The 19674-nt window shown below is 45.3% G+C and overlaps 1 protein-coding gene across 4 annotated transcripts in view; it reads left to right on the top strand.

The window, feature by feature from the left end:
• The first annotated feature begins 577 nt into the window (after positions 1-577).
• Irf2 (interferon regulatory factor 2) overlaps positions 578-19674 on the top strand; it is a 104237-nt gene continuing 85140 nt past the window's right edge. The window contains exons 1-2 of one of the 4 annotated variants that reach the window (XM_050147232.1): positions 579-761; positions 886-1051. The gene's annotated coding sequence lies outside the window, so the exon portion shown is untranslated. Of the gene's footprint in view, positions 762-885; positions 1052-2136; positions 2277-19674 lie in introns of those variants that run through there. The other 3 variants (XM_050147233.1, XM_050147230.1, XM_050147231.1) reach the window with 3 other exon arrangements.

The raw sequence follows: 19674 nt of genomic DNA, 5'->3' as shown, positions 1-19674 counted from the left end.
TCCTTTGCAGCGGGCGACTTTCCAAGATGAGTTTGTGTGTGCAGCCTCAGCACAGAGGTTCCGAACACTTAACCCACGGGGCAGGAAGGGTCGCCAGGCTTCCCAGGCGCCCCCTGGTCGGTCCCCGCCTTCAGGTAGTGTGCAGAGTCAGGTAACTCCTTCCTTCCCTGTGGTCACCTAGCTGGTGGCCAGATCCTGAGCCTGCGCCTGGCCCGCCACTTCTGGAGTCCCCATTCCAGCCTGGCCACGGTGAAAAGCGAGCTCCCCTTGGCGCGAGCCACACACTCACGCGCTGCCGCTTGTTGCTCCCCCGCAGCCGCGACGTGGGGAAGTGAAAATGAAATTGACTTTTCCGAGAAATGATGAAAGCCGCGCTGCCGGCCAATGAACAGCGGCGGCGAACTTCCGCACCTCCCGGCTGGCGGCTGGAGCCCTCCCTCTGCCTCCACCTCCGGGTTGCACAAGCTTGAAACAAACACTGGGGAGGAAGGGCGGGGAGGGAGGAGGGCGGAGGGGGAGCGAGGGAGGGAGCGGGGCCGGGAGAGGGCGGGGGTGGGGGGATTTCCAGCCTCGGCTCCTCGCAGTTTCCTCTCCTTGTTTTGCTTTCGATCTGGACTGTTCTCAGGCAAGCCGGGGAGTAACTTTTAGTTTTGTTCCTGCGATTATTCAACTGACGGGCTTTCATTTCCATTTTACACACCCTAACAACACTTACACCTTGCGGGATTGTATTGGTAGCGTGAAAAAAAGCACACTGAGAGGTAACATTTTTTTCAAATAATAGTTGTGACTGTGCGTGTGTTTTCTCTCGAGGGCATGTTGATGGGGGACAGGAGGAGCTCTGTATGTATGTGCGTCCTGATGCTTTGACACGATGTTTTGCAGACGGAAAATGCCGGGGTTCATAAATATTAATACCGATTTTTGGAGGAAGAGTCGGCGCAGTTATGGATCATCTGATTTTAGGGGAAGCAGGGTCTGCTGCTGTTGCTGCTGGTACTGGGGCTGCTGAGGCTGCAAGGAGGAGGAGGAGGTAGAGAGGGAGGAGGAGGTTAGTGGAGGTTTAATTTCACTTTTGGATTTGCAGATGCGAAGAGGTGGCTCCATGGACACAGATCTGCTCTGTGTGATTCTGCGCCCCAGGTGTCGTGCGTTGTGGGTGCTGGTCCGCTGGAGTCGGGCCTCATTTAAAATAATATTGGGTTGTGTTCTGCGTGTGTGTGCGCGTGTGTGTATGTGTGTGTGTTTACAGACACTGTCGCCACCAGGTCCGAAGAAGGGAACAGGGGTTCTTCTCGGTGCCCGGCAGCCCTTCTCTCCGGGCAGTCTCTGGTGTAAATAGACTGGCACCCGCGGTCCCCATATACCCATGCCCGGGCAGTGGCCACAGTAAACTTGATGGGTGCCATGAGACGCTCCCGGGATGCGCTCGCCCGCGGGGCTCCGGATCGGGTGACGGGCGTCGGGTGCCAGCGGCCACTCGGGCCGGGCGGGCTCCGCGCGCGGCTGGGCGCGGGCCTGGCCGGCGCGCCCGGCTTCCTGGGGGCTGGGCCGCCGCCACTCGCCAGGGACGTCGCGTCCTCCTACCCGCCGGCCAGCGCCTGGCCTGGCCTCGGGGCTTTGTCACTGCACTTGTCCCAGTGCTCAAGGCACCCGAGAGGCGCGTCCCGGGTGGGCTCTGTGCGCAGGGGTCACCTACCCCAGCGCGGCCTAGCTGCGAGCGCCTCCGGGTTCCCGCGGGCGCCCCCGGGCCGGCCTGGCGCGCTGGGCCCGACCCGCCTTGGCTACGGAACGGGCGAGGTGTGGGGGCGGGGAGCCTCCGGGGACCGTGCGGCGCCCCCGCGGGCAGGAGTTGGGGGCTGGCGAACCATCGGGGGGTCTCCGGGACGCGGTGGAGATCCTAGTGCCCGCCCCGTGCCCTCCGACCCGCTCCGGGCGCCGGGTGACATTCGCCCGCCGGCCGAACATGGTTGGTGCAGAGCGGCAGCCGCCACTTCCTCTCCGCCCCAGCGGCCCGGCTCTCTGGGCGAGCGATGCGGGCCGCGGCCAATCGCGGTGCCCGGCCAGTCCCCGCCACTCGGCCTTGGGGGCCGGCGCCCCTGCGTCGCCCGGGGAAGCCTCAGCAAGAGTGCAGGGCCCGGACGTCGCAGCCGGTGCCTCCGCTGGGCCCCGGGTCTTGGATCGTTGGCCACCCTCAGCCCCTCGCCCCTTAGGAGCAGGGAAGGGAAGGAGGCCAGCAGCCTCAGCCCTGAGCCAGGACTGTGCTCGGGCACCAGGTGAGACGCCCGGGTCAGCCGGTGGAGGCAAGACCCTTGGTGATCGGCTGTAAATAAGACACTAGGGGTTGGCAGTCGAGGTTGTCACTGGTCCGCTGCCCGGTTTGCAGACCCCCTTAACCCCCTGTGTTTGAAACTTGGGGACATGTTCCTCCTCCCCTCCTCCCTCTGGTGTGGGCACTCCTTGTCCTTGGCTGTGTCTGTGACAGGGAGGCAGAGTGGTGCCGGGGTTAGCTTTCTGCCACTGGCTTCCCTGTGGCTGGGACTCCGGGCTGCTCTTGACGAATGGCTCCGGAGGGTGGAGGATAGTTAGATTTCCTGTTGTGCATTTTCAGGAATCACCGAGGTTGTCGTCAAGCCTGAAGTCATTTATTAGTTCTTTTACAGCGACTGACTGCAAATAACATTTGAAGTCTGTACTTCTCTGGTGCTTAAGGGCAGGTGCAGGGACGGGTCTGTTAGCCCACTGTTTACAGAAGGTGGATGACTGGATGCTAGACAAGATGTACACTGCCCGGTCAGGGCAGGGCCCCAGAGGTCGCCCCATTTAACTCCATCACTCGCACAAGTTAAGAATTCTATGATTTTTCACAGTTCTCTCTCTTTTAACTTGGAGTGGGGGTGTCACAAAAACAGAAACCAATACAATCTTGGAATCTTGTCTTTTCTAAGGCAGATTCTGGCACATGGAATATTTAGGACTTGAGTTGGCATCTCTTTTAAGGGGCAGCTCTGGTACATCTATTGATTGTCGGGGCAAAGTCCGGAATTTCACTGTAATTGGTGAATGATTATCATTTACAGCCTCGCTTGTGTAAGAAGTCAGCTTTTGGCCGGGCGTTAAGATCTCAGAGATCTTGTCTGTTACGTTTTGTTACTGCTTCTTAAAATTAAACGTATTTCCTTCTCAACGAGTTGTCCTTTTTTTTCTGCTGACCTTCAAAAGTTAGGAAGAACTCCACCTATTTCAGACTGACTTACCTGTAAAAATACCATCTTTGTATAAAAAAAATGAGGGTTTGTAATCAAACTGGAAGCAAATTAAGGCAACGGAGGAATTGCCATAAATTCTTGATGGCTCTGTGAACTATGGCCTTACTTTTCTCCTACCCCACCTCCTGAAATACTTCATTAAGCAAATATTTAATATACCAGAGCTAGTGAAAGCTGTTTAAATTTAGGAGTGGAATCCTTAAAGCTTTGGATATTCAACATTTGATATACGTCGATTTCCTTACAAACCCTTTTATTCTCAGCTTCATTTAGTAAAAAGCTGTGTTTTATTTCTAGCCCTTTCACTTCAGTTTTTAAAAGAGCAAACAGACTGCTGAGCCAACCGCACAGGGGCTATCACATCCCAGCTCCCTTATCTGCCTTCCACCAAACGGGCTGAAAGTAATCAAGAGAGAACTTATTTATACATTTGGCAAATATTTGTAGGACATGAACTGCCCGATACAGTGGTAGTCTGTGTGAATTCATCTGAAAGCAAGGAGGACAGCTTCCTCAGCTTCTACAAAGGCTGCCTTCTAGCCGTGAGCTGACAACCAAAAATAAATACAGTAATTACCTTTGGGGGTTAGTCTCTGAAAGGTAATAATACATTATACTTACAGAGCCGCTTTGGGGAACAATTGTGATACTGTGCATGAAAGAACATTGTGTACATTTTAGCAATCTACAAATGTGTTACTCATTAACTTTCCAAGCTTTATTAGATTATTGTTAAGATTAACCTATATATATATGTAAAGCTTATATGTACACACACACATATATATATGTATATATACATATGGAGGTGTGTGTCCTGGTACATACTTCTAATCCCAGTGTTAAGGAGGCAGAAGCAGGAGGATTGTGCGTTCAAGTTCAGGTACAGATGGAAACCCTGTCTTTAAAGTAAAAGTGGGGAATCACAATTAGGTCGATACTTCTGAGGGCATATAAAATAATGGCAGAGGATTAAATAGTGGGCAACTATTATATGTGAAATTTCAAGAAAATATTTAACAGTGAAATACCATGTGAATGAAGTTGTGTGTGTGTGTGTGTGTGTGTGTGTGTGTGTGTTTGCTAGGAGAAAAGTTAAGTGGTATCCATGGAGAGCAAATGGTATGGGAACAATTGATTTGGATGAGTGTTTTCTTTATTTACTTATACATCAATTAAATTACTTTATCATAGTAAACTCACATAAAAAAAAGCATACAACTAGGTTAAGGTAGCCACTCAAACAAATACTAGCCCAGTCCCAAACTCTCTCCATTTCTGTGAGCTTTTATACAGTTAGAATGGCCTTTCTGAAGTCATGGAGCTTCACTTGGGGGTTTATACTTCACCAGTAATTCTATTTGTGTGCACTTACCTCCCACTAAGGTGGAAACCTATAGCAGGGTTGAAAGTAGAGAACCATTAGCTTTATATCCTCTTTCATGACTCATGGTTCCCTTTGCCTCCATTCTGTTCTTCCCTATCACCTACTGTGACCCTTTCTTGATCTCTTTTCTAAATAGCATTTGATACCCACGCTTACAGCTGTGTCCATATGTGTTACAGGTTAGGCTCTGAACATGAGAGACAACATATTTTCCCTGTTTACAATGGAGACACCGCACCCTGTAACAATTTAAGTGTCGATATTAGATTTAAACCTGAAACTATTATTTGAGAATAAAATACTAAAGAAAATACTACCCAGAAAGATACATGCCCCAGGCAGCTGCCACCCAACTGTGGCCATGTCATGAAGATTCCCCGGGCTTTCTCTGAATTAAGTCGACGGGCTGTCAGGGAGCCCTTTAAATTTATTTTACTCTTTACCGATTCACCTTAGGATAGATTCTCTGACACAAATTGTGTTCGTTTAGGAAGGCTTAATGAGACTAGAAATCTTTTCGCCCCTTAGCCTCCTATGACTTCCAGTCAGAACTCTTGGCCAACTCGAGAAAACTATTCTCATCAAATCTAGTAAATGTAATCCTATCCAAACATAGGGAAACCCAGCATGTTGGCCCTCTGGGCAGGTCTGTATTAAGGTGACAGCCATGAGGTACTGGAACCAACTGGTGATTTCCCTCAGAACTTCAAGTTCTGTTGGGATCCAATCATTGCTTTAAGTGAATAGTTAGTTAAACGTAGCAACAAACTTATTCACTTACCAAACAACTTGTGGACAACTGGTCATGTACAAAATTTTGTTTAGAGGAAGGTGAATGGGCTCAGAATCCTAGAATTCACTACACACACACACACACACACACACAATTTATATACATACAAAAGCATAGTACATGTATATAGATTACTTAATTTTAAGTTCTGTTCATATATAACAAACATAAATTGATTTGTTTAAAATAATATAGATCACACAGAGGCACACAGAGACACATACACACAACACACACACACATGCACGCATACACACACACACACACACACACACACACACACACACGTGTATGTGTCCTGAATTGAACCCAGAGCCTTGAGAATGTTAAGCAAGTGTTATACCCCAAGACTTGGAGATGACTTTTATCTCTTTTATTCATTCTTTAGTAACTTCCCCTTTTGAGACCTTAATGTCCATAAAATGTGGTTAGATAGTTCTGTAATCCTTGGGGGACCAGGAAATACATTTGTTTATTATTAAATGACCAAGGGAAAGGAACATTTAAAAACCATTCAGGATTCTTTAGACTTGAGACTGGCTACAGTCCTCAAGTCTAAATCTTTCAGACTTGAGCTTGGCTATAATCCATAGTATTATAATACATTATAGCATATAATATATCTCTTCGCTCCATCATTATGAACCTTTTGTTCCCTAGAGTGTGCCAGGTCCCTCAATTGTGTGGCTAGGGCAAAGGTGCAGAACCATTTACTATTGCAGGATTTCTTCCCAGGGTGAGTCTTCGGTCTTGGCTTTGGCTCGAAGGCTATGCCAAGCAAACAACAAGCAAAAGCCACTTGCTTCTATGTTTTCCATGCTGTTTTGAACAGGGCTCCCCTCTGTTGATGCTGCCCGTATTGACCTTAGTCATCCTGCCAAAAATGGTGTTCACATGGTGGTTGTCCTACGCTGACTTTTCCATTCTATAGAGTGAAAAAAGACAGTGTCGTATGGTGGTGCCTCCTCGTGCAGGAAGGTCATAGTTATGGTGGGTTCTTTCTCCTGTCTTGTTTTGTTTCTGTTTTGGATTATACTTCCCTTTGTCAGCTCTGGTGAGCCAGAAAGAACTAGAGCTGAGCAAAGAGACACGTGGAAACACATAGGAGAAACAGGAGGCTCTTGGGGGGACTTCCTGAGCATTTTTTTTTAAAATCTTGAGAACATACCCAATCCAGTTGAACAGAGATCTTAATTTAGAATTTTGTGTGATAAAAGCCTGTCCAGTTTTCATTAAAAAAAAAAACGTATTTTTGAGCAACAAGTACTTCCCATGCCATTTTTCGAAATAATTTCTTTCCAAATGAAAGTTCTTATCAACTTACTGCTATCTGAGCAACAGTATTGGATGCCCATGCTTTAGGCAACCAAAAGGAAGTAAGCCAAAAGCACTTCATTGGTTCTTAGTGAGCTTATGCCTATCTGATTTAGGGTCAACCCAAAGAAGTCCTTTTGCAGACAGAAGATCTATCTGTTTTGGCCCTGTGAGCTTCACATCTGACTCACTCCCCATTTTATTGGGTCGACATTGTGAATGAGAGGGAGGTGCATACAGATTGCTTTATCTCAGCCAATATCAGGCATTTTCAATTCCGTTCTCCTTATCCTAGATTTATTGCAGGTGAAGGAAAGAGCAGTGGTGAGAAGAGAATGTCCTGACACCTGGGGAGGGCGCAGCAAGGGGAGAGTGGGGGAGGGAAAGAGTCGGTACTTGGTAGTGGAGGAGAGGGGAGAGGCAGTGAGCACGGGTAGAAATTACACAGCTGACTTGAATGGCTAAGATTTATCTTTATTTTCATATGTATGAGTGTTTTGTCTGCATGGATGTCTGTGTAGCGTGTGCTTGCCTGATGCCTGTAGAGACCAGACCAGGGTGGCAGATCCCCTGGAACTGGAGTTACAGATGGTTGTGAGCCTCTGTGTGGCTTCCTGGGTATCAACCTGGGTTCTCTGGAAGACGACCAAGCACTCTTAAAACAAGGAGCAATCTCTCAGGCTCCAAGTTTAGCATTTTAAATACTGTAAACATAGCCCATGAAGTTAAGTTCCAGGAAATTCCTTTCCTTGCAAAGTGTCGGACACACTGTGGAGTTAAGGAAGGAGAGGTGTGTGAGGTTGTTAGTACTTACTAATGGGTGAGTTGAAATGCTGAAGGGGCCCCCTCTGGTTGTCTTTGGGGTTAGACCTTTAACCTGTGCAAGACAGAATGTGACATGAAATTGGCAGGCAGCCGCTGCCTCTACACAAGTGAGCACAGATTTACAGGCGACTGTCTCTTGGGCACGGTCAAAGTCACCTTAGAGGTATTGATGTTGAAGTTTTGGGGATGGAAGGACAGAGACTCACACTGTAAGGCCCCTAAACTTTCTCTAGCATCCCCCAGAAGATAGGAGGCAACTCAGCAAGTCAGAAACACTGTGGCAGCTCTCATAGGCTATGTCCCCCAGACTGCTCTTCTTTGATTGGGTTTTACTCTTCTCCCATCCCAAGTGGTTTATATGGAAGCTGGAAAGCAGATTGGACAGTATTGGTCTTCCTGCCAGATCAGGTCAAGAGTGAACTGTGAGCTCCTTAACTAGGTAGGTACCACAGGTCACCCCCTGTTGGGAAACCTGGTGAAGCATCACGTAGCTGAAGCTTTACACAAAGAGGAGTTTTCTGGAATTTAGCTTAGTGATATATGCTCACAGTGTTGAAAATGTTAAATGTTCTAGCCAGGCAGTCACAGTGGTGATGCTTGCTTCCCTAACATCCGGGAGGCTGAGGCAGGAGGATTGCTGCAAAGATGAGGAGGTCTTGGGTACATAGTGAGCTCAGGGCTAGCTTGGATACAAAGTCAGACTTTGTTTCAAACCAAACCAAACAAAAATGGTCTGTTCCATTAATGGTGCTTCTAGGAATCTACTTCCTTGAGGTGATTGGAGGTTAGAACAAAGATTTATGGGTAAGGTAGTTTATTCAATTGGATTTCACTGTGTAGAGACTTGGGAACCTTTTGAATAGCCAACAAGAGAAACACATGTAAATTATGGCATATCTGGAAAGTAGGTAGTTTTTAAAAGTCATACTTTTGGCTAGCATTTAATGAGGGGAAATATTTATTATATGCGTATGGCTGGGAAAAAAGGATGTTAGATTGTGCCCCTGCTCTTATTTTAAAAATTTTGCGAATTTTGTGTATGCAATGTTAAAAGATACTGGAAGAAAACAGCTTGATAGTGGGATATATTTGGCTCTCTTTAAATACCCTCCCCCAAGACACTTTGCGTTTGTTTAAGTTTGAGTCATCCATAGTTCCTTTCATGACTAGAGAAACGGTCTCAAGACAGTGCTCATGTGTCCCCACTGACCAAACTCTAGCAAGTGTGAAATTAGAAAAAGGAAATTGGGCCAGGTAGTTTGGGTGCTTGCCTTTAACTTTAGCACTCGAGAGGCAGGGGCAAGCATATCTCTGTGAGTTTGAGGCCAACCTGGTCTACAGAGTGAATTCTAGGACAGCCAGTGTTACACAGAGAAGCCTTGTCTCAGAATAACAAATAAACAAAGAAAGAAAGACAAGCTAGGAAACTGAATGTTGCGGAGCAGGGTGCTAACTATTGACTTAGCCATTCTCCATCTTACTCTGCTTCCTTATACAGATCCAGGCTCAGAATTGGGGCGCTCCTAGCCAATGCTGGGAGGCACCATTGCCTTGCTATGCCAAGAACTAGGAATGGTCTATGATGTTATCCCATGTGACAGTTCTGCTGTATATGGTTGTAAATACCATAGAGACACAACACTGGAGAAGGAGACGAGAATTACCGTTATTTATAAGCAAGTCAACAAGAGGATCAGTGCAGTATTGGTCTCCACAGCTAGACCCTGATGCATCGTGTTGGGGGCATTGCATGCTGTAGAGAAACTGTCCCTAGAGGGAGGAAGGAGGAGAGAGGCATGAAGAGAGAGACAGACAGAGACACACAGAGAGAGCTCTAAACCTTTGCTCCTTTGAAATGGAGTGGGAAGGATTCAGGCTTCTTTTATGATATATGGCTCTTATCTAGTGATGTCCTCCGAGTTCTGTCCCTATTCTTTGTGTAGTAGAAATTCCTGAGCAGACAGGGTCTTCTTAGCTTTAGCAGCTGGGGACCCTCATTAAGTAAGAGGTCTGGACTAGGCTCTATTTTTTGGTCCTGTTGAAGAGATAAGAGGTTTTTTTTTTTTTTCCCATCAGATAAGAGCAGTTCATTTAGATAAATGGCCACAGATCTACTTCTCAGGGTGTATGCAAATGTGGAGGTCTAGTGAGCATGCTCTCCCTATACAGCCTACCCCTTCCCTGGTGACTTAACATGTCTGTTCTTTATCTGATGAAATATTAGAACAGTTTCACTCCAATTATGAATACAGTCCTATTTTATGATTGTGCTGAAACTTAGGTTAGGTGTATCAATCCCTAGTCCAGAGACTGAAGGACAAAACCAAGGTGGGGGCGGGGAGGGAGGAAGTTAATGAGGAGCACACAGTCCGGTACAAGTACAACACAATCCATGTGTTTATTTCTTGGTTTTAGTATCTATATTAGTAAAGTAAAAGAAACAGGTGAAATAATAAAATTTGTTTGACTCATTACTTCCCACTTTAGTATCAGGAGTGCAAAGATAATGTTACTTTACATTTCTTTTTAATAGTAAATATTTAAAGCCTAGTATGTTTTTTTTTTTTAAACCTGCACCTTGTCTTAATTCGACCTCGCTACATTCTGAGGGTTCAGCGGACACAAGAGGCTAGCAGCTACCATAGTTGATGGTAAGGAGCGGAAGATGCAGAGAGTCTGGGGAGATGCTTAGTTGGGAGAGTGTCCAGTGAACACGCATGAGGACCAGTGTTTGATTCCCAGCACCCACATAAAAAGCCAGGTCTGATGGTCCACATTTGTAATCCAGACGCTGGAGTGCTGGAGACAGGAGGATCATTGCCAGTGACAGGTCCTGTATCAAAAAAAAAAAAAAAAAAAAAAAAAAAGGCAGACTGTACCAGAGGGGTGATACTGAGTGTTTTACACACAAACACACACACACGATTGATGCTGAGTGATCTGATACACACACACACGTGTGATGCTGAGTGATCTCCTGATACACACACACACATACACACACATACATGTGAGATCAGTGTCACTACCTCTGGGACAGTTTACCTTTTTTGATACAGGGCCTGTCACTGGCAGTGATCCTCCTGTCTCCACCACCCCAGGGCTGGGATTACAAATGTGGACCATCAGATCTGGCTTTTTATGTGGCTGGGGATCGGACTCTGGTCCTCATGCTTGTGCAGTGTGTGTGTGTGTGTGTGTGTGTGTGTGTGTGTGAGCGGGGTGGGGGGTCTGGGGACAATTTTAATATAAGAATGGAGCCTAGAAGGATCAAAAGGAAGTAGGTAAAGCCTTCTGCTTCAGCCAGAGGCTCACTACTCTCTTTCGGCCTCTTATCATAAGCCTGACTTGATTTCTTCAGCCGAAAACAGCACTCTGAATGGCCACAGAAGCAGCACACAGCACGTGCTGTTCCTATGGCTTCACGCGGTGTGCATACCTGAGTGTCTGCGGGCCGCTGGGTGTGTTGTGAAAAGCTTTGGCTATTTCATTTTTCTCACCTCCGTGATGTGTCACTTGAGACCCGGGATCATGTGCTTCTCTGCATTCCTCGCAGGCACTTGATGCGCTGTAAGAACTAGATAAATATTTGCTGCGTTGGTTTTCAGTTTAGAGCAGAGGTTAGCTCAGAAAAGCTGAAATCCAGCCCAGAAGGAGTGCCGGAGTCGGCTTTGTGTTAGAAACCTGTTGGTATGTGTATCTAGCACACAGGCACAGAGTCTCGTCACCTAGCGAGGGGCCTTGTCGCTGTGTATAAGAGGTTCAACAGCCGTAAGATGAAAAATTGCTCAGCTTTTCTTTTTCGTACCACGACTCTTGAAAGAACCTGACATTTCATTCCCAGCGGTGATAGCTACACCTTTTTTTGTGAATATAAATCTATTTGGTGGTAAACTGGAGATGGGCTTCCAAGAGCTGCTGCTCTCTGCACGGATGAAACTAGTTGTACCTTTGTTATCGTCATTAACAAACACTTCCGGCCCTTAACCTGTGCAGTGAAATTCTTTGGAAATCAAGTGCGTTTTACAGCTGCCTCTGTTTGTTCCCTTTGGCTTTAATTGTTTGGGCTCAAGCACCAGGCCTGTCTGCAGAGCTCGGGCAATTTATTTTTTACTGAAGCCAACCTAAGAAATGCTTAGGTAGCCTGTCGCTGCAAGATTAAATGTGACCTTCGCGGAATCCTGTTAGCAGGGCCAGCAGCTAGAAACATAAAGACCAAACCAAACCCTTCAGCAACAAAACTCCCAGCTGTTCAGTGGGGCCGAACTTTCCTGATTATTCTCCTTCATAAAAATGGAGCAGATTGGTTTTAAGTGAATTCCAGTGGGTTTAGGGATTTGCAGCCGGCAGAAGAACAGAAAAATATAATCTCACTTTAGAATAATAATCCGTAAGGCAAGCCTACAGTGAGTGATTCTTAGGGGTTCTGGGATTTTCCTCGTATGGAGAGTTTAACTTCCGTGCACAGTTGGCCTCACCTTTCAAGTTAAGGAGCCCTTAAGTGGAATGGGAAAACCGCAATAGGGAGAGCATAAGCTTAGGGGTGTGGGGCGTGCTGGTACCCGTGGCCATGTTGAGGCTCCCTTTTCTTCTCTGCACTGTACAATGGAGGTAGAAGCTCAGGGAGCCTGTAAAGGAGGCCCTGGTAGGGACGGTACTTGGACTGCTTCTACCGCTTTGAGGTACGCTGTACTGATGACACGGGCATTCGTACAGTGGCAGGAGAATGTTCTAGGAGAGGAATTGCTGGGGCCAGGCAGCTTTAGGGCAGCAAAAGATTGTTTATGGATCGATTTAGTAGTTTTTGAAAATCAGTACATTTACAGTTTGGGAGATGGGCTAGAGGAAGGCACTCGGCAGAAAGAACCAACTATTCTGTTCATGTGCTGAGTCATTTGCTGAGGAGGGAGATGGGGTTTGACCTAGCTAGGTTCCTCCGTCTCCAATATTGGGGCGCCTCAGTTGTCTATAGCAGGATCACTCGACTAGGCAACTAAAACATGGTTTTAGCAGCCACTAGAGATTATCTATGAGTCCAAGGGCCACATCGCAGCTCTCTCATCTTGTCAGGGAAGCCACAGTGTGCAGGACTTCTGATCGGTGTATGTATCTCCTGGTTCTAGAAACCAGATTCTTGGTAGATTTTAAAACAGGCCTAAAAGCATAGACTGTTTTGATGTTGCTTCCTGCATCCCATGATGCTTCCACAGGTATCGGTGGCCATGGAGCTCCTGTCAGGGGCCTGCTTTCTCTGAGGAAGCATGAGGATAAGGCTGGTAGCTGTCCACACAGGATTCTTCCTTTTTGCTGAGGGTCAATGCAGCCGCTGATCCTGACTAAGCGATTCCGCCCTGAATCTCTCCTTGAAGGCTTGTGCCAAGAGAACCCACCTCTTGGAGGGACTAGTGAGGCTTCTCCAACCTGAGCTGAGAGACCATCACCGTGAAGGGAAAGCTAGCCTTTAGTCGATCCAAAAAGCTCTGCTCTCCTCTGTGTGTGTGTGTGTGTGTGTGTGTGCCTCTAGTGAATACTTCAAGTCACCTATGCTAAAAATGATTACTTTTCATCAGAGAAGACCGAAGGCGACAGTGGCAGCAAGTGGCGGATTTACAAATAAATGCCTCCTTGTCACCTCTCAGTTGCAAAATTTAAGTCATAAGATTTTCCCTTACAGTTATCTTTAGGTGGACAGTTCAGTGGCCTTAAGATTATTTATAATGTTGTGCAACCATCGCCACTTATTTCTTGAATTAGAAAAAAAAAAAACCATCCGAACCAGAAACTCCCTTCGTATTCAGCAGTCACTTGGCTTTTCTCCGCCTCTGCAAGCCACTGTTCTCCTTTCTCTGCGAACTTTACGCCTCATGGTGGCATGGCATACCTCTCTATGACCCTGTCCCTTCTGTCTCTCAGCACCCTCCTGGACATCTCACTGCTCCCTCGCACCCTCCTGGGCCTGACATGACGCTTTCTCTCTTCCTTCTCTGACTCACAGACTTTCCTAAAGCATCACTCACTGTCTTACTGCGGATGGCTTGGCCTCATTACAGCTCAGTCAGTGGCCAAAATTGGCACACTTCATTTTCAGATTCTCCCTTCTGGCAACAGCTCCTGTCCCTGCGTAAACAAGTGATCCCTAAATCTCTTATATCTAAACTTTCTCTTCCCTACATTTCTAAAAATCTCCTTTTTTTCTATGATCTTTCTACTTTTCACTCTTACAAGTCTTTTATTTCTATGATTTCTTTGCTCTTTTCTCTCGAAAAAATCTTTTAAGACTATACTGTAAACCATTTTAGAATTTGTAAGTTTATTGGGTATGGTTAAAAAAAAAACAACCTGTGACCAAATTTAGTCTAAAACTTACAGAGAAAGGCTTATAGTTCAAAAGCTATACCTAGGTAATCTTAGTTCACTACAACTTAGTATATATGTGATTCAATTCTTATTTGGATTATGATGTATATGTAACTTGGATTTAACTCTTGTTTAAAAACTAGATCTACTAGGAAAAATTGATGCTTTTCAATAGCAACCATGTGACTTGCTTCCATCTTGACTGATCACTTCATCAGAATAAACAAGCATGTGGCTGGCAGCCATATTTACTAAGGTTAAAAGAGTATATGCTGTGTAACTTCACCACTGTCTTAAGATAGCCAAGTGGCATAAGCCAACTAAAGTAACACTTATAAAACTTCTTAGTCCTACTGAGTCCCCTGCTTATCATTGTACCTCCATTTTAGACTAAGGAGGCAACAGTGTGTCTCCAAATTGTCCTGAATTAGGATGCATTTTCATATGATGATACATTCCTAAGGTTATAAAGATATACTCAGGCTAACAGACACTAACTTAGAGGTGTGTATGCCTAACTTCTTATGTCTTTGCTAATTGTTCAATATTAGATTTCTAAAATTTTAGTTAAGGAACAATCTATGTTTGATAAATAAGGTTTATAAATTCTTAAGGTCTACTCAGGTTAACAGTAATTGACCTAACGGTCTATGTCTAGTCTCTTTGTCTTGGCTAACTTTGTTAACTTTCAGCTCTTTGGATAAGCCGAGTCATACGAGTCACTATGATACTCTGTAACGGTGCACTATAAACGGATCCGAAAAGTAAGGTTTCCAGTGTCTATGTGAACTACATTTTGGTCTACTAAAACCCCCACTTTCTCTGGGAACTGGACTGGATTTACGATCTAAAGTTTTATTATTGATGCTTAAGGATCTTCAATTAAATTTTCAACTCAGATTTTAAGGCTCAAACTTAATAGGGCTAAAGCTATAAAATCCTAATTTTATAAAAGCTACCAACTTGATGTAAATTGTTAAAGATAATTAAGACATGCAAGTTAATGCCTAGAAACCTTATAAATAATCAAATTCTTTAATGTGTCCAGAACTGTGTTCACAGTCATGCTAAAGACAACCATAATCCACCTACAGGGACAAGCTGTATTTAGTTTCCTGTATACGCTTTCAAGGTTAAGCTCAAAACAAGTAACTAGAAGCAAGGTTTGTTCAGAATCAGGTACACTCAATAGATAGTGGTCCTCAAACTCTTCAGAGATATGCTGAATATGGCACTTAAAGGGTTAATGAAGAAAGCTTTCCATGATAGACAGAGATGCTAGCTCCTAGTGGCGACAGTAAGGGCTCCAAAGAAGACAGTGGGGCATGGATGACTCCACCTGGATCGTGGTGATTCGAACCACCGGGCAAAACCTGCTCCATGCCTCTCCCACTTCCGGGACCCTGCCTACAATGTGGGCACTGTTGGATTGATTGCCTACTCTGCCTCAACAATGTAGGTCAGTTTTCCCAAGTTCCTTCTCCACAGGAAACATCTCTCAGGTTTCCTGGGTCTGGCAGCTGAAGGCCTATGCTGCCCTTTGTGACAATAGAAGACCAGCCTCTGCCCTCTACAGAACCATCGAGGAGCCTAGGGTAGCTCTTTCACTTAGCTGATATATACATAGACCATTTACATTATATTTCTTGCTATGGTTTATCCTTCTCAGATCTCTGATGGTGTTGGCCTCGCTTTTCTAGAGCTACTAGGTCTTCTGTTGAAAAAGGCAGACACACCGTTTCCCTTGCTGGAAGACTTCACACAGAAAAAGATAAACACACAAGACTAGTTTCAATGTAGCTTTTTACAATTTCTTTATTTAAAGGAATTTGCTTTGTAGGGACTTCCCTCAGTAGTCCACCACCTGTGTCTTGTAAATACCTGAATGAGAAGAAAAGGTTTAAAGTTGATGTAAGTTGTGAGGGTCGAAGAAAGTGTTTTAAGGTGTGTAAATGCAAGTTGGAAAAGTCTAAGGAGGGCATTTAAGGTATAAGAAAAATGAGAAATGTTTCGGATCTCTTTCCTTCTGCCAACACTATTATTTTACTAAGACTTCAAAAGTTCAGAATTTTACACTAATCAGCAGAACTCTGGCACACTATTAATCTACCCCTGTTAAAGCAGTGATTGCTAATAGCATAGTCACGAGTTTGAAATTTTTAATTTCTTTCGTCATCTTCTAAGTATAGACTTAAATGTGCTTCTCATTGTACTGACAATATCTCTGTCCAGTCTATATAAGCTATATATCTAGCCTCTGGACAGAGGAAAGAATATTCATTCTTTTAACTTCATTCTTTTAACCCCAAACCATAGCTTTTGCTATGACTCGAAGGTGTGAGTCTACTGCTTTTTCCACGATGTGGATTTCACTACAGATTACAAACAGTGGTAATGTGTCTAAAACTTTTATTGTTCCTTTTTATTTTTATAAACTTAAAAAAAATCTTGTAAGCTTTGGGAAATCATGACTTGTATCCACCTGTCACAGGACAAACAGACTCCAGATAAGTGCACCTGTCAATAAACAGCCTCAGTTTCCCCACCTGCCTATTTCTGAGAGTGGGATCTCTCTTGATCTCATGGTCTTGGGACTCCAAGTATCACAATTTTGGGCCTGGAAGTTTCAAGTGTACACCCAAGTTAAAAATCTCCCCCAAACTTCTTAACTTTACCTCCTGTCTCTAGTCTGTATGGGTCCCCACTCCTCCGCAGGTTTCCAATCAGCTGCAGACCTCCCCCAAACTGCCTGTAATGCTGCAGCCCTAGGTCCTAGTTCACAGACTGCTCCGGGGCTTGCCTGCACTTCCCTAGTCCAGGCTGGTCCCGCAGAGCCTGGGCAGTGTGAGCGGCACAGAAACAGATGTGATGCCTCCAGTCCGCATTCCTCTCTCTTACATCTCAGCCTTCCCGAACCCTGCCCACTCCCTAATTTCGCTAAGAAGCATTACACAAGAGATTGGTTTGCCCCTTATCATCAGCATAAAGGCTGGAATGTTAGGTCCTAGGAACCACTGAACTGCTTTACATACTTGCTGTACCATTTTCTTTTTATGCTTCTGCTTGAAATGCACACCAGTTCTAAGGACTTTGCCTCTTTCCCAACACATGTTGCTTTTTAGGGACTATTTGTACTTCTTCTTTTTAAATAATCCTCATAGATGTGAGGGGTTCCTTATTATGATATTTTGATTCCCAGTTCCTTAGTAACTATAGTGGGGTAGAATGTCTTTTCATGATGAGAAATAGCTATTTAAATTCTATGCCTGGTTTTAAGTTGTTTATTTCTTGGATGCTCAGCTGTTAGATCAAATCATTCTCTTGGTAGGTTCCAGATGACATTAAAATACGATTTGGAAAGTGAGCCTCCCAAATGAACTGCTGTTAAGGGTTGATAAAAATGCACTTTGGGCAATATTTTAAGTTACTGATGAATGAAGTGCGTGGGTACATGGAAAACCAGGAAAAAGTTTTCAACTTTCCCATAGAATGGGGATTTCTTTATGAATTTTTAAAAATGATGTATTTTATATGTATGATGTGTGTGTGTGTGTGTGTGTGTGTGTGTGTGTGTGTGTGTGTGGTGCCCATGTATGTCAGAAGAGGGCATCGGATCTTCTGGAACTGGAATTATGGGTGATTGTGAGCTACCATGTGGGTGCTGGGAACTGAGTCCAGATGCTCTGTGAGAGCAGCAAGAGCCCTTATCTTCTAGACCATCTCCCCGGCCCCTGAATTAGGGGTTTCTTCAGTGATTATAGCCTGTCTTGCTGGCCAGGCTCTTATTTTGTTGGACTGTGCATTAAATGCTTTTTTCCCCCTATTATATTTCAAGTCCCACCATTTCTATAAAGAGGGGGAAACATCAGGAGAATGTGGATATAAATTAATTGCAGCCAGCCCTTGCTTTCAGGATAACTGCTTAGGACTGATAAGGAAGTCCATTGGACCCCAAGGTTCTGTTCTGTGACACGATCCTGGGGGCATATGAGTAAGTCTTTGCTCACCCCAGATAGCGGACTGGTGACAGCCAAAGTAGGGCACCACCATTGTTCACCTTGAATCGATAGTTTATTGGGGTCACTCTCTCAGGAGCATGCATTATTTGAAGGCAGGAACATCACTGAAAGACCAACATAGCACGGGCGTTGACTCAGGGAAGGGGGAACGCGGCACAGCTTACTGGCAGCTATGTTGCAATATCTGTATCTGTTCTATGTTATATTATACTGCTATTTTATATATAACTGCTATCTTAGATATAACATCTAGCCTATGTTATATTATACTCTAGCTATAATCTCTCCTCAGCTGTCCTTATTGCTTATGGGGAGGAAGGGGTCTTGTGAATCCATTACCTTTTGGGGACTCCCTGAGACTGGCGAGTTATTTAATGTCCCGAGTCTCCAGGAACTTTGCTAGAGGAGGGAGTGTTTCCATTCAGATGAAATCTCCACATAGGCTTACGCTGTATCCCAGGGGGAAGGTGAGTCAGTTCAGCCTCAGAATAACAATTAGGGGCTTAATAATTTAAGCCCAGCCCTCTCCGTACTGGCTCAGTACCACTGTGTGGATGGAAAAATGTATTGCTGTAATAACAGCCCTGTTAAGCAAATAAAGGCATTTGAATATTTGTTATGAATCATCAACAGAATGAGGAACCTCTTGTTCCTGAGACAGAGTCTCAGTATGAAGGTCAGATTGGCTTCAAACTTGTGATCCTCCTGCCTCAGCCTCTGTGCAGGCGTCTGCCACCATGTTCAGTTCCAGAGTGAGGAACTTGTCACTTTTTCTTACAAGAACGGTAGCGTATGAAGACATTAAGTGGCAGGTCAGTCGTGGTAGCAGATTCAGTGTTAGTTGAGATTTATCGTCTGCTCAAGTGTTTATGTCATTCATTCTCTCTGGAAAATTGATTTTGTTGAAGAGCCCAGCCTGGCAAGTTAATGTGGACAATAACTCATCATGAATTGTAAATATTGGGAAAAGACAGATAACATCCTATCTGATAGAGTGTGAGGTAGTAGAAGTCTCAGAACTTATTATTCCCCCCCTTTTTAAGGATATGTATCTCTTTTTATTCGTAAGTGTGTGCCGTCATGTATGTCTCTGCCTATAATGTGCATGCGGTGCCCGTAGGGACCAGAAGTGGGCATCAGACCTCCTGGAACTGGAGTTACAGATGCTTGTGAGCCACTGTGTGGGTGCTGGGAACTAAGCATGGGTCCTCTGCAAAAGCAGCCTGTACTCTCCAGTGTCATTTCTCTAGCCCAAGGGGCGAAATTCCTCCTCCCCGCAAGAATCCCTAAAATGAGCCGTTCGTGCCGTGAAAGCAATGACAGCGATGAGATGAAGCTGAAGCCGTCTCCACACGCCGCTTTAAGGAGATCTCTGCATGGGATGAGTTCCCGCAGCAGGTCCGTGGGAGCAGCTGTGTGTGCAGTACTGCGCTGCGAAGATGCACAGTTGAAAAATTTCCAGCCATGCTCTCCGAGATCTGGGAGTTTAGCGAAGGAGGAGGCAGGTGATAGAACATCTGTGGTGACAGAAGATGAAGGAATGTGAGCATCGGAGGGAGAAGCATGGCAGGCCTGAAGCTCAGGGAGGGAAGAGGGAGGAGGTGAGAACTTGGGGTGTGCTCTGTTCACAACTTCTGGAAGTGGGAGAGAGAGAGAGAGAGAGAGAGAGAGAGAGAGAGAGAGAGAGAGAGAGAGAGAGAGAGAGAGAGA

This window comes from Alexandromys fortis, unplaced genomic scaffold, assembly GCF_014885135.2.
Source record: "Alexandromys fortis isolate MF-2015 unplaced genomic scaffold, M_Fortis_MF-2015_v1.1 scaffold_32, whole genome shotgun sequence".
NCBI classification, from domain to species: Eukaryota; Metazoa; Chordata; class Mammalia; order Rodentia; family Cricetidae; genus Alexandromys; species Alexandromys fortis.
This window is presented reverse-complemented; position numbering and strand designations above follow the sequence as displayed.